The sequence below is a fragment of the Adiantum capillus-veneris genome, chromosome 9 (assembly GCF_014529385.1).
Source record: "Adiantum capillus-veneris isolate H3 chromosome 9, ASM1452938v2, whole genome shotgun sequence".
Classification (NCBI taxonomy): Eukaryota; Viridiplantae; Streptophyta; class Polypodiopsida; order Polypodiales; family Pteridaceae; genus Adiantum; species Adiantum capillus-veneris.
Window position 1 is genome coordinate 88,034,976 of NC_140939.1, and position 14,851 is coordinate 88,049,826.

Here is a 14,851-nt window from a genome sequence, read left to right on the forward strand (position 1 = left end):
GTGGACTGCTTGCATGTAAAAATGGGGGATAAAGTCGAGATAGATGGACCATGCACGTATGAGGAGGTAGTAGCCTATGCGTAGAGCAGGACGAAGAAGCTTTTAAAGAAGCAACAGGCAAAGCAGGTTTTGCCGAGTCCATTGGTGCCAAGGCCAATTGCTAGGGAAGAGCTTCAGGTAATACGACCCTTTGTTGATGCACATGTGGTAGCAGCGGATAGGTGTGATGACAGAGTAGAGATGATGTGCTTGACAAAGTGCCTTTCGAAAAGCAAGCAGTGGAGAAGATAGCTGAAGTGCCAAAGCCAATGAGTTTGTGGAGAAAGCCGAGGTGTATTTGAGTTATAGCAGTGCCTTGGATAAGGACAACACATGGGAAACTGAGTGTGCTTTCTCAAGGTATGAGACATATGATGTTATGCATGTCAATAAGGTGGTTGAAGAACAGCAGGTTGCAGGTGAAGAGCTAGTTTGCGAAGACCAGGGGGTTGGGCAACCCTCTCTCTTGCCTTGTGATGGTAAGGCCATGTTGACTGAAGAAGAGTACTTCGATACAGCAGACTGGGGGTTCGATCATCCAGTTGTTGATGTAGATGGCAAGTTGCAGGTTTTGGTTGCTATAGCTACGGCGAGAATACAAGGTATGCAAGGCTTGCCGCCTTTTCTAGTGATGTTTGAAGAGTCTACAAGTTAAGATATGCAAGTATGTGCTTTGGATGATGAGTTACCGCAGGTGGGTGCCATGCTATTGATGGATATGATGTTGAAAGTGTCTATGCAAGTGCCGCTATGCGAATTGCTGCAGGTTGTTTTTCTTGAAGACGATGATACTATGGAGGAATCTATAGCCGATGGCTGGGGAACACAGGATGCAGAAGCTGTGCAGGGTGTACAGGCTTGTTTTCGGTGGGAAAATGATTCATGCATGCAGTGTTTTGAAGGATGGTGTTATCAAGATTTACAGGAATGGTTGGCTTACAAATTTATAGGTGCAAATCAAGGGTGGTATGCATATGCTTTACAGATGGATGATGATGAGCAATACCATATCTTTGATGCAGGTGGTGTTTACACTATGCTTGGGGAAGCTTGCGGCTTTCCATTTGACCCGGGTGGACTCTATAGTAGATGAATATCTCTCTCTATCTATGTAATGCTTCTTGTACATAGTATCTATCAGTTTCTTCTTATGCAGTTTTCTAATATTTAAATAATGTTATGGTTGAGCATAAATGCTCAATGGAGGGGTTGGGCAATGATGGTGCACCCAAGTCATGTCGACCCAGGAAATAGCCAGGAACAGATGCATAGCAGCAGATAGAGTGATAACAGGGTGCTTGGACACATGATAGGTGTAATTTTGAGCTGGTGTCCTCATGATATGTATGCCATATGTGACATTTTGTGGGTCAAGTTGTGGATTTTGAGCTCTATTGGTTGGAGAGCTTGAAGGTGACATGATATGTATGCAAAATCAATGCTCCAGTTTACTGAGCTCATGACTTTTATATAATTGAAGGCACATATCCAATTGAGAGTGCTGGTAGCAAAGGATAGTCGAAGGTCGTATCAATCTTCACCTCTTTGGGCAAAGATCTCATCACGCGGGAACCATTTTTGTGGAGCGGGCCTTGAAGCTTTGTTTTGATGATGCTAAGACAAGCTAGTTGAATTTTCCTGGCATTGGTGATCAAAGATATGCATGAAGGACATTAGACAATCGGAAGCATGGAGTGCATGTGATACGAGGCCAAGATCAATTTTTTTTAAAGATAGCAGACCTGAAGTTGAAGACTAATAAAAAATTTAAAAACAATGTTTTTTTGTGGCGGCACTACGACCTACAACAAGGGAAAGGAGGGCCATCTGCAGGGCAAGCAAACCGAGGAGGGTGCATGCAAGATATCGGGGGTTGTAGTTGCATGAGAGGGAGGCCTTGTTGGCCATGCAGTGGATTGGTGAGGCCGGGAGAAGGTGGGGCCAAACTGAGGACAACGTGAACGAAGGGGAGGTGGCGGCATTGCATGCGGGGATGCTAGTGGCCAAAGGGGGATTGGAGGCAGCCTGAGCTAGCTAGGAGAAGCCATGATTTCCAAATGGGAGGGCTCATCAGTTGCGAGGATAGCAGATGCTATCTGCATGCCAGGGGATAGGCCGAGAGCTCCAGGTTGAGGATGGCCATGGACTGCAACAGCCGAGGGCAGGAGGGGAGTAAGCTATCACCTGCGCAACTTTCAAGGGTGGCAGGCTGAGCCCGTTATGCAGGGCCGGCTTCAAGGGTGCTATGACAGAGCGCACAAGAGCTGCAAGGGGAAGGGATCGGCCGCAAGGGTGGTATGGAGGAGCAGATGGAGGAGAAGGTGGGGATGGCCGCCAGGGCTTGAGAATGGGAGTCGACAGGCAGAGTGCCCTGCTTATTATTGTTGCAAGTTGTCTGTGGAAGGCCGTCAGCTGATGGGAAGTGGTGTGTGGCCAAGGGCCATTGCAAGAGGCAGCTAGGGGCTTGTGAAGCAGGTGTAGAAGGTCATCACGGGATACGTGCTGCCAATAGCATAAAGTGGAGCACAAGGAGGATTGCACGCCATGGTGTGGCCATCATAACGAGCACCATCAATCAAGTTTGGAAGAGTCGCCATGGACTGAGCAGTAGCCACCAAGGGCCGCTATCATTGTATTGGATAATGTTTATGTGACACCTAGTTGGTTTGTTTTTTGTTGAGTTCGCCATCAATCTCCTCTGCGTCTTGTCTTTTATCGTATGCCCGTGGTAGCAGTGGCTCCGGGAGTGCGTGTGTGTGTGTGCAGAGAGAGAGAGAGAGAGAATGACTGTGGTTACAGATTGAGTGTGGTTTTGTGTGTGATCGAGGCATGTGTCGCATCCCTGTGTGAGTGCATTTACAAATTGGGTAGTTGTATGCATCTAGTGGTGTCAGGATATGATGGTTTGTTGGTGGGTTTATTGCTGAAGTGCTCATGTGTGAATGTGGGTAGTCGTGATTGCTCGTAGGTGAGTCCATGGTGTGAAGGTTGGAAGATAGTGTACGAGTGTAAGTGATTCTGTGTGGTTAGGGGTGCCGACTATCCCTGGGCTATAGAGAGGCAGTGTAGAGTGTACCGGATGTTGTTCCCATTTCCCCCTTTCGAACGTCACATTGGGGCATTTGTGTTTTTCTTCTCCTTTATTTTTGGCTTTCTGAAAGAAACCCTTAGTGTTGGGTGGGTTAGGGGGACTTTCATAGTTTTCAGTGCATGATGGAGACTTATGTTTCATTTCCGATCCTGTCTTTACTTTTTTGCATTCTATTGTTTTAGAATGCTAAAGCTTCAAAGCTTCACCTTGCATAATTTTAGTAAATTTTACACACACATACACATGTTTTTTTTTTTGCATTCTATTGTTTTAGAATGCTAAAGTGAAGCTTCACCCTTGCCTCATTCTAATAAATTCTATACACACACACATATTAATTAGTTCTTTTATTTCACCTTTCAATTCTATAGCTTGATTCCAGTCAGTGTTAACGTTTGAGAGTATTTTTTATTAAGCGGATGCTGGCCGAGTTTCCTCCTCCCAAAGAAGAAAACCAAAAATATTAGTAGAAATTTTGAGATTTGCAAAATGTTTGCACGACTTTCTCACAAATCTCGTCGTTTTTTCTTCCGTTTACCATGGTTTGCAACTAGCTAGTCTCAATTTTCAATCGTCTTAAGACTAAGCTGAGGAAATCCTTTCCCAAACACTGATATCAGTTTAATTCAACCTAACAATTTTATCACTTTCTTATTGTTTTTGAAAGCCGTCGTGTCCCTTTCACTTGTTTCTTGTGTTTTCTTCTCTTTAAAGTATACTTGCATTATGTAGGTAGTGAATGTTTTGGACTACATAAGTAGTCCTTAGGAAAGGGCTGGATTTTGGGTGGATCTATGGACCACTGGATAAATCTTGCGGATTAGTTTCACCTTACAAGATAATAAGCTTTATTTTAATTAAGTTTTTTAGGCTCTTGTCAGAGGATATTAACATTTGTGTACCTCTCTTTAAAAAGGGGCATTGAGTATTGTGTCAAACATTATTTTTTATGCTTTTGGGATATATTGTAATCTAAACAGTTCATTGTTATACTTTTTTTCCAAAACAACATCATATTTTATTGTAACTAGTATTGTCGGCGGCCTTCGACTGCCTCTCTCTCTTTCTTCACGTGCAGACTTCTTCTCTTTCTCTCTGAGTGCACTGAGCAGTAGGCTACAAGGCTCACTACCGTTGGAGTTGTCCGGATGAAGGAGCTCTCGCCACGTGCCAGGGGAGACAAAATAGATGGTCTGTGGAGAGAGAGAGAGAGAGAGAGAGAGAGAGAGAGAGAGAGAGAGAGAGAGAGATCGTTACTACCTTGTTCACCTTCAAGTTGAGCTCAACTATTTGACTAAATTTGCATAACCGTTTAAGTACGCATTATGTGTGTGTATGTGTGTGTGTAGAGAGAGAGAGAGAGAGAGAGAGAGAGAGAGAGAGAGAGAGAGAGAGGGAGAGAGAGAAAGAGATTAGGTTCCTAAGCACTTCAACAATGCATTCGCATCAGGAACACTCCTCTATGATTTGGATGATGCTCTCCTTGTCAGCCAATTTGGAAGCCTTGCCCTCCTTACGGAAGAGATAGCCATGAATGCCCACGGGCCATGTGATGAGACTCACTCTCTCTCTCTCTCTCTCTCTCTCTCTCTCTCTCTCTCTCTCTCTCTCTCTATGAACTTGATGCATGCCATTTTTAAAAACCAAACATCATAGAGACATCATATGTACAAAAAGAAACTCTTCCTACTTGGTAGATGGATATTATTTCACAACCTTTGTTTATTTTCATGCACACTTTAAAGGCTAATATCTGCTCGGGCATGAGCAATTACAAGTCTTGGAAAATACCTGGCTCCACTCCTGATAGAAGAGGCGCCTTCTTCCAAATGAATAACTTCCACAACTTCATCCTCATCAAGAAGAGAGTAGCGTCTTGATGGAGTGCAACCCTATTGGCTTATCACTCTAATCAACAGTCACACCAATTGCTTGTGTAAATATGGGGTTCCCATTAGATAGAAGCAAGACCTCATCATTGATGCCAAGGATTTCTTCCCATGCACGCACCCATCATTCATGAAGATGCATGCAATGGTATCAATGCCCATTGGCATGAAGGAGCATCTACGCCAAGACGGAAAATAGAAAGTCTTCCCTTGGTAGGATTTGCCATAGAGACGGTCTGCACTTGACCTTCCTTGTCAAGGTAGGCGAATGTGGCATCTAGAATCTTTTTGTCCTTGGTTCTGAGGGACGTGGTTGTGCTTGTTGCATACAATGCCTGAAGGGAGAGGGTGGTCCTTGTGTGTGGGAAAGAAAGAGGTGATATAAGCCTTGACAAAATGGCACAACTCATGAATGATGGCAAAGGTGACAAACTATAGTCCCTCTTAGGGAGGGGAGAGGCATGCGATTTGGTAGCAAAGTCGGAGTAATCATGGCCTTCAACATTGTCATCTCCTCTTACCTCCTCTCACAAACGCTCTCTCTAGCTCTCTCTCTCTCTCTTCATATGCTATCTCCTCTTACCTCCTCTCACAAACGCTCTCTCTCTTCATATGCTACTACCCTCTTACCTCCTCTCACAAACGCTCTCTCTAGCTCTCTCTCTTCATATTGCTACTACCCTCTCTCTTCTCTTCAAATTTTTGTGTTCCCTCAGGCTAATTCAAAATTGGCCTTTTCCCGTTGCTTCTCTTTCCCTTTGCTTCCTTGCCTTCATTGGATTTAGTAGTTGGTGAATGTGGTTTGCTTTGTTGTGAAACTTGTGCTTGCCTTTGTTGCGTAGTGGATTCTTCTTTTGATTTGCTTTGCGCTTCTAGAGCTTCCTGTATCTTCAAGGATTCAGCTTCTACATACATTAAGGCTTAAGAAAATCCTTTGGATCTTCTGGGACCTTCTTTGCAGGGTTCTTGGTCCTTGGACCCCTGATCTCCCTCGAGCTCCATGATTCTTCTTGATGGGCTGCCACTGCGTTCTTCTTCATTTCTTCTCTTCGTGCCCTCATTTATTCATTGTTAGAGCTTCCGCTGTTGTGGGCTTCAGGCAATCTTTCTACTGATTCTTCATCTGATTTATATACCCTTTTCTACGTTGATCTATGGTTCGTGGAAAAGGTTGAGTTGATGCTATCCACGTAGTTTTGATCTGGGGCTGGAGGCAAGTTATCTTCCATTCCAATAGCATGGTATGGAATTCGTGCTAGAACTTCTGGAGCGCCCAGATATGTGATCTTTCCTTCCTTTTTTGTGCTCTTGAGTGTTTTAAGCACGTATTATGCATGATCTATGGCATGTCTTGTTGTTGACTTCAACACTTGCATAAAAGTAGTTGCAAGTGCATGATTCAGAGTTGTGTATCGTGGAGGTCTCTTTGAAAGGAAGTGGAAGTGTTGGTGATAAAGATGAGTCGGATCCTCCACCTGCCTTAGTATTAGGTCAGAGAAAGTGGCGACAGCTATATCCTTGGTGAATGTACCTGCTGTTTTCTTATCCCTGGCCCTCATTGTCATACCTTTTGTTGGCACCTTTAGTGCCTTAGGCCACTATGTCCTTGTTGATAACCACTTCAACTTTTTGGCCTTGTTGATCCGTGATTTGAGCAGATCCATCCTCTTTGATAGTGGATAATAGTTCATAGGCCCGCTGGGAATCTACTCCACATGGCTCCTGGTCATAGAATTCTCAAAGTCCCAGTCTTCTGTTGGCTTCTTTAGTGTCTGGCCTTACAGCTACATCATAAACTTCCTTGGTAGCATTTGTAACTTGACCTGGTGTCCATCTTCGCTCTTGAACCTACCGGTGAAGACTTGTAGTGTTGTTTTCTTCTAGTTGTTCTTTTGGACAGGTAGGTTTCCTTTGTCGTTTTCATAGAGCTTGGCTCCAACTAGTATGGTGGAAATTTTTGCAGCTTTTCTTTCTAAGACATCCTCTTCTTTACCTTCTCAACTGCTTGCACTGCACCGATTAGGAGAATACAGTGTCAAAGTTAGAAAATTCCATGGATTTCGCTTTGAAATTCCCTGAGTCTGAACTGTTGGCAAATGATGTCCATTTTGCTTCAAATCAATTTTGGAGCATGCATAGATGCATAAAAACATGTAGAGATCAAAATCACGCAATCCAGGCAAAAGTTGCAACTAAAGTAAATAATCCCGATTATTTACAACTGGGGAATTTTTCCAAATTTTTTCATTTTTGACATCATAGGCTTGAGACATGTGGCATTAGATACTTTGAGTGAAGTGTGGGCTCATTTGAGTGCACAGAGTGAAAATGGTGTCTGATTTAGGCCTTAGACTCTGAAACAGTAGATATAAAGGGCTTTTGGGTTTCTGTGATCCAAATATAATCATACTTGATTTGTAGGCTTGTCACGTCTTGTACTTTGGTTCCATAAGTTCAAAGTTGAAATTTGGACTCATTTTGGTAAAAAAGGAAATAATCACAATTATTAACTTTTTTAACAAATTATACATTTTTTGTTGCAAGCTGGTTCTAGAAATGATATAGAGCCTCTGTAAGAGATATGGGGCGATTTGGATCAAAAAATGTGACAGTTAACTCAAAATATGGATAGAAGAGCCTTTAGTGCGTTTGTTTGACAAAATTTGAGATTTTCTTCATCTTTTGGGATCAAAGTTGGTATGTGACATGAGATAGGTGTGTACAAGGGATAGGTAAAGTGACAAAATAATTTTCAAGCCAAAGGTGCACAAAGGTAAATAATCACGAAAATTTACAGCAGTCAATTTTTTTGCATGAATAGATAATTTGATGACCTAAACATCTTTAATACATCTAAAACGAGTCCTAAAATGAATTTGGTAACGTTTGGTCTTGTCAACATCACTTCGTGCTCTTGTCGACTCTAAAATCACCAGTTTTTACTTCTACTTGGTGTGTAGAGTTGGTTTGTCACTTTTGAAGCCATGTACTTGTCAACTACATAGTCCTGATGTTGCTCATTCCTAGTTTAGGCTCATTCGGAGTCACTTTGACATCATATGTCAAATTTAACACTTTGTAATCTTTGCGCCGTTTCTTGCTGTTTGAGAGCTTTCCTTGACTATTTTCTTGAAACCATCTAGGTACATTGTGTATAGACCTCGTCTTTAAGCTGCATGTGGAGTCAGAATCGAATTCTGACATGTGGCAAAAACCTAAATTATTTACTTGGGACCCTTCGACCCCTGCCAAATGGTCATCTAAAGATATGGAAGTGCTCTAATATCTAGGGGCATGCTAAATTTCAAGTCTCGTCTGATTATATTGAGCTGACAGACCACTATGGTCGTTTTTGTGTCGTAGGCGTTCGTGCACAACTAGGATTCTAGGGTTTTCTCTTGAGCCTAAACCTGCTATCCGACTGTAGAGAAAAATTCTTTAATAAGTTTAGAACTTACCCTCCATGTCTCGTGTGAGACGACACTAAAAATGGGGGACTGTGGACTCTGAAAATTGTGTGCAAAGAAGGTAGACAGCTCTCTCCTCCAAGAGTGACTAGTGAAAATGAGGTGATTTTGGGAGACCTTGGATAACTATATTCGACTTCCCAAACTATTTTTCCCCAAATTGCCCTGTTAGTTCTATTAGGCCGTGAAATCTACGTTAGACTTAAAATTTTCCTCAATTAGATTCCGTTAGCTCATTCTATCAGAATTTGCAAAAGTGGGCCTTGGTAGCCTAATTTAGGCTTCTCGCTTTCGTTTGTCGTTTTGATTGAAAATTTGTGTGTCTGTCTACCTTGTTCTTTTGATCATTAGAATATCTTTAGTTTCTCCATCTGAGCTCATTTTCTATTTATTATTGATTTTTAACATTGTGTAAAAATAAAAAAATCAAAGAAAATAATAAAATGCATTAAAAAAGAAAATTAAAAAATCAACAATTAAGAAAATCCATTGGAGAACACTATTTTATTACTTTTTGGTGGATTTATTTATTTTTAAGATTCAATATCAAGAAAAATTGATGAAAATGAGCAAAAAAGATTATTTTTTGATGTATTTTCTGATAGTATATACACTATTTACACTTATCAGGGAGATGTTATTAGTTAAAATTTTCCTATGGATGATTTTTGAGGGAATTATTAGGTATTTTTTTGTAAAAAATCACACGTTTATAGTCAATTTTTTTTCTCCCTCTTCAAACATTGCCCTTAATTATTGAAGTTCCCTTCCACCCCTCCTAGATGGAGTACTCCGGGACGACTATGTGCATGGGTTGAACTACCGTGTCTATGCATAGCCGTGGTTGGCTCTATCATGCTTTGAAGGTCAATACAATTTAAACCAGCCTAATGTGCAAGAGTTGGGTCTTGAGTAGTTAACTCCAGGGTTTCCGTGGTCAATTTCTGTTGATATTTTCTAAATAGCAAATTCTATAACTTGTGTGCTCTTTGTCTGATTGTACCATTTGGATGCTTTGGCATACTAGTTTCCTGAGCTGTAGGTATCAATGATGACGGTTGGTGAGCATTAACTCTCCATTGGTATTTTGGTTTTCCGTTGATGAAGTGTTGTGGTTGAGTGTTTTGAGACTTAACTTTCCACTGCTTCATCGGCTTTACAGTTTGTAGAGAAGATAAATGCTCATTGTTTCTCCAAACCCATCTTGTGTTAGTTTCCCTTCTTGAAGATGTTTTTCAATGAGTCATTAGATGTGAAACTTTCTTTGGTATGGTAGATGAGTTTTTAAGCACCCAAATTTGAGACAGCTTGTCCTTGAGTTGTGCTTTTGGTACCCAAAAATACTTGATTTCTTGCATGCTACTTGTAGCATTTTCTTGTGTAGAGGAGAAAGTAGATTGATTACTCTCTGTTTTCCTTTGTGGGCGACCTCTTTTCCATTCCTCTTTGCTCGGCGCACTTGGAACAATGATTTGTCCTCCTTTAGGTGATAGCTTGAGTTTATTGGTGTCCCAATCTGGTACTGCCTTGTACGTCCGCATCCATGAGCTTCCAAGAATCATTATTTCATTCATATGTTCATCTGATATGCATAAAAATTGATGAGGGCATGAACATCGATGTACTATCACATTCAAGTTGACTAATTCCAATGCCAGTGTTGCGTTTCTGTTGCATCCTTTTATAGCAGATATTCTCGATGCTAAAGACTAATTCGTCGCTTTCTTGTACGTGGAACAACTGACTGCATTCATTCGAGCTCGGGTATCTACCAGTGTATTTATGCTATAATTGTTCAGTTGTAATTTGATGCAAAGGTCCATTCCATCTAGCCATTCATCATCCATTGACACTGCATCATTCTTCAATTCCTATAGTCTTTCATCTGGTGCTAAAGTGTTGATGGGAATAGGAGTCCGTTGATTTTTGAAAGCAGCTTTCCTCTTGAGTACTCAAAGTCAAGCTTCCTTTGGGCTTCATCAATACTGTGATGTCGTTTCATCTTTCTTTGCCTTGCTGCTTACTTTGTTGCATGCATTTTCTCTAGCAAATTAATGGCTAGTGGCAAATGGTACTTCTTTAAGCGGCATCCACTAATCCAGTTAACTATTGCTTCACCATCTAGAGTGGACAAGTTTACTGCTCCACTTGGAGATACGTCGTCAATGATAAACGGTCCTTTTCCATTTTTCTTGAACTTTGGAATGTGTTGCTTAGGGGAATACACTAAAACTAGGTCCCCTTTTTTGAAGATTTTTGTGACTAGATATGAATCAAAAAATTATTTTTGCTTTCGTTTTTGTACATAGTTGTGAGCTACAACCGTTAGCCTTTGCTCATCAAGCTTTTCTAAATCTTCGAGCCTCTGTGACAGTTCATGTCCAGTCCACTAAAGATCTTTAGCTACCCTTTATGTTGCCAATAGAAACTCTATCGGCAATATGGCATCAAGACCATAAACAAGATTGAAGGGTATAGCATTTAAAGCTATCTTGAATGAAACTCTGTAAGCCCACAGAGCAGTATGTAGATTCATTTCCCAATCAGTTTCTCCTGAACTAACGATCTTAGTCAATACCGAGCTAAAAGTTTTATTCGTGTGCTCAGCTTGTCCATTTTCTTGTGGATGATATGGAGCAGATTTGTTATGGATGACCATAAATTCATTTAGTAGATACTCAATTACCTCATTGAGGAAATGAGTTCCCCCTATCACTAACAATTTCTATTGGAAGCCCATATCTTGTTAATACATTCTCATACAAGAATACGACTGTGGTTCTATCATCATTATTTCTGGTTTCCTTAGCCTTTTTCCACTTGGTTAAATAGTCCATAGCTACAATGATATACTGAGCTTGAGTTCTATAAGCAGGTGTTTGTATTCACCCAACAAAATCTATGTCCCATTTTGCAAAAGCTCTAGCCTCCATCATTGGTCTTAAAGGCATGCTATCTACCCAAGTTGGCATTTTTGCTCGTTGACATGCATCACACCTTCTAACATATTCTTTGGCATCTGCAAAAAGTGTGGACCACCATATGCCTCCCATTAAAATTTCTCTAGCAGTGGTTTCACTAGAAATGTGACCTCCAGCTAATCCAACATGTGCTTGTTCTAGAGTGGGGTTGTTTTATCTTCATTTGCACATAGACGCAAATGTTGATCCTGTTCACTCCAATACAATTGGTTTCCAATAAAATCATAGTCTCTTGCTTCAATTTCAATAGATCTTTGGTGGCGTTTACTAAAAAATATTCAGCTTGATAAGTAAGTAACTAGATAGTTACTCAACTTAGGAATAATTGAAATCTGAAATAATGTCACATGAGGTATGGGTTCTTGTTTTGACATTTAAGATAGTTTTTCACAAATGAGTGAATATCACTTCTCATGGTTGGCCAAAATACTCCAAGTGACAAGATTCATTACATAGTTTGGGCTTCCGCAAAGTGAAATCTGAAATAATGTCGCATGAGGTATGGGTTTTGTTTCTGGCATTTAAGACAGTTTTTCACAAATGAGTGAATATCACTTCTCATGGTTGGCCAAAATACTCTAAGTCTCAAGATTCGTTGCATAGTCTGGTCTTCTGAAAAGTGAAGTCCTACTATAGTAATGTGCGCTTGACTTAGGTATTGGGTTTTCTCCTCATGATTAATAAACAAAAGCAATATTCCATCTCGATTTATTCCAGCTAGTAATTGATGCATAGCCGATTTTCCAATTAATCCGGTGTAATAGGAAGTGTTTTTTGAGAATAACTTGAGCTATGGTCATCAATGAAACCATATCTTCTGACCAATGGGGTATTATTTCTACGGAGAATAGGTATGCATCTGGTAGATCATTGTCTACCCCTTTTTGTGGTTCTCCTAAAATAATCCTTGATAAATGATCTGCTCTTTGGTGTGTGGTGCCCTTTTTTACAACTACAATGAAATCAAATTCCAAAAGAATGATGAACCATCTCACTATTCTTCCTGTGTTGCATGGCTTGTTGACCAAGTACAATAAAGCTTGGTGGTTCACAAAAAACACAAATTTGTTGGCTAATATGTAATGTCTATACTTTTTATGGCATAGATCATCCCTAATCCTTCCCTTTCAATGGTTGTATAATTCTTCTCTGCCACATTCAATTGTCTACTAGCACAGGAAATATGAAAATCAATGTTTTTGTCTCTTGGTTGAGCTACATCCAATGGTAAAATTGGAAGCATATGAAATATATTATTCCAATTTTGGTGCTTTCGATATTGGGGCTGAAGTGAGAGCTTTTTTAAGCTTCATGAAGGATTCTTCACACTCATCAGTCCATACAAAGAGTGTAATCAAGTCATACATGGGTTTCACAATTATAGCATACATGTAAATGAATGCGTGTAATATGCACAATGTTCCATGAAATCTTGAACCCCTTTGACAGTTGTTGGTCTAGGAAATTCAGCAATAATATGAATTTTATCCATATCAATCGCTACCTCATTTTAAGACACTATATGTCCAATAATTTTTCCTTATGCAATCCCTTTCTAAGATACATTCTTCTCGTTTAAAACTCCTATTTTTTGAGGCTCCACACATCCAAGTAGGTGTGTCTTTGTTTAACCAAGAGGGTAGCTTTGATTCAGCTAAAGAGACTGAGTCAAATTCTTGAATGGGTGTTTTCATTGCATCTCTATAAGTGTGATCTTTCAAATCAACCCTTGTGATTGATCCCACTTGCTTCAAATACAAGTAATTGTTTTCCCAATCCTGAATGGGTTGTACTTGCCGCATGAATGATCTTCCCAAGATAATATCATAGTTAAGTTTCTTTCCAAAGTCCACTTTGCAAAAGTATGTTGATAATAAATTCCACAGAAACTAACTATCACTTTTTGAAGCAGTCCTAAGGGTTTTTTGATGTGTCCATCCGCCAATTGTAATTTCATTCGAGTTTGTCTAATGGCTGGTTTTCTCCATGATCCCCATACTACTTTTATGGCTATGGATATTCCAGCTCCACTGTCCAGTATTGCCATGGTTTCCACATCATTATATCTCACAGGAAGGGTTATGTCACCTTTGTCCCCTTCATAGTATTCGCCAACTTTTTTCATAGGGACGGATCTAATCTCCTTATTATCCAATTCATGTTTCAATTATCCCAATTTAATTGCGATTAGCCCTGTTATCCCCACCTTCTCTAGAGTTTTCTATAAATCATTCCATAAATATGGTATGATTTTTAATAGTTTTCCCAATGTAAGAGTGCATTGAATGGGTGTAGACATGATTGAATGGATGTTTTCTACCTCCCGGGTTTGTTCCGCTCTTTTTATCTGAGTGGTTTTAAACACTATGGATTTGTCTTCAGTGTCTCCTAAGTATGAGAGTAGTGTTTTTAGAGTCGTTGGGTTTAGACATTTCTAATGCTTCAGATCCGCAATCCTCATACAAGGATTGTATATCATTGTCCATATCAGGGGATAAATGGTCTAACCAAACTTCCTCTATAGGGGTTGAATTGAAAGTTATGCTCCCATCATTAGTATCCCTAAATTTTTTCCATAAATATCCTAGCCAGTCTTCTTCCACGAATGCAATTCCATCTAAAGTATCTTCATTGTCAGGCACTATGAGTTCTGGCTCTTTAGTTTCAAGGTGGGGTTCTATCACCACTTGGACAAGCTCCCCCGGTTTTGCTACACTCTCAACCTTGGATTTTTGTTTTTCTAGCATTTCTTGAGTAATTCTTACCAGATTTTTGATAAGCTTCAAGCTTAGTTGCTTCCATATCTCAAGAAGGATAGTTTTTCCATTTGTTTTCCATGTTTTGGCCTGCTATAAGTCCTGCCTGGAAAGCTTCCAAGGCTGCATTGATTCTCTCAAAATTTTTCTCTACCAAAATTGATCCTCCACATTTCATTGTGGTTTCTTTGATTTCACTCCCAATGTCTTTCACTCTTTCTTGGAGTATTTTCTTGGCTTTTTCCTCAATTTCGTCCTTTTATTTATGTTTTCTCAACTCATACCTTTGACTTCTTCTTTTCTTGATCTTTTGAGAGGAAATTTTAGTATCCTCTGATTCATTCGAGGAGCTATGTTTCTTCTTCTTAGCGTGGGCTCTAGCGATTACCTTGATTGGAACAATAGGTTCACTTTTTGAAGAGATACTAGGCATCAGTTGGACTACATTCACCATATTTTTCCTTGTTTAACAAATTTTTTGGATAGTCTTTAGGTAAGTTCACCCTTTTTGCAACATTGTGCACAAAAAGCTTCAATTGGATTAATGTTCTTGTCAAGTTCTGGGCATTCATTTTTCCAATGATCATGTACACCACTATTATGGCAGTTTCTAGTCCTTGGCTTAATC

General features: G+C 40.1%; 1 pseudogene; it reads right to left on the reverse strand.

Moving 5' to 3' along the window:
* Positions 1–4,869: 4,869 nt before the first annotated feature.
* Positions 4,870–6,578, reverse strand: LOC147450769 (peroxiredoxin-2E, chloroplastic-like; annotated as a pseudogene).
* Positions 6,579–14,851: the final 8,273 nt, after the last annotated feature.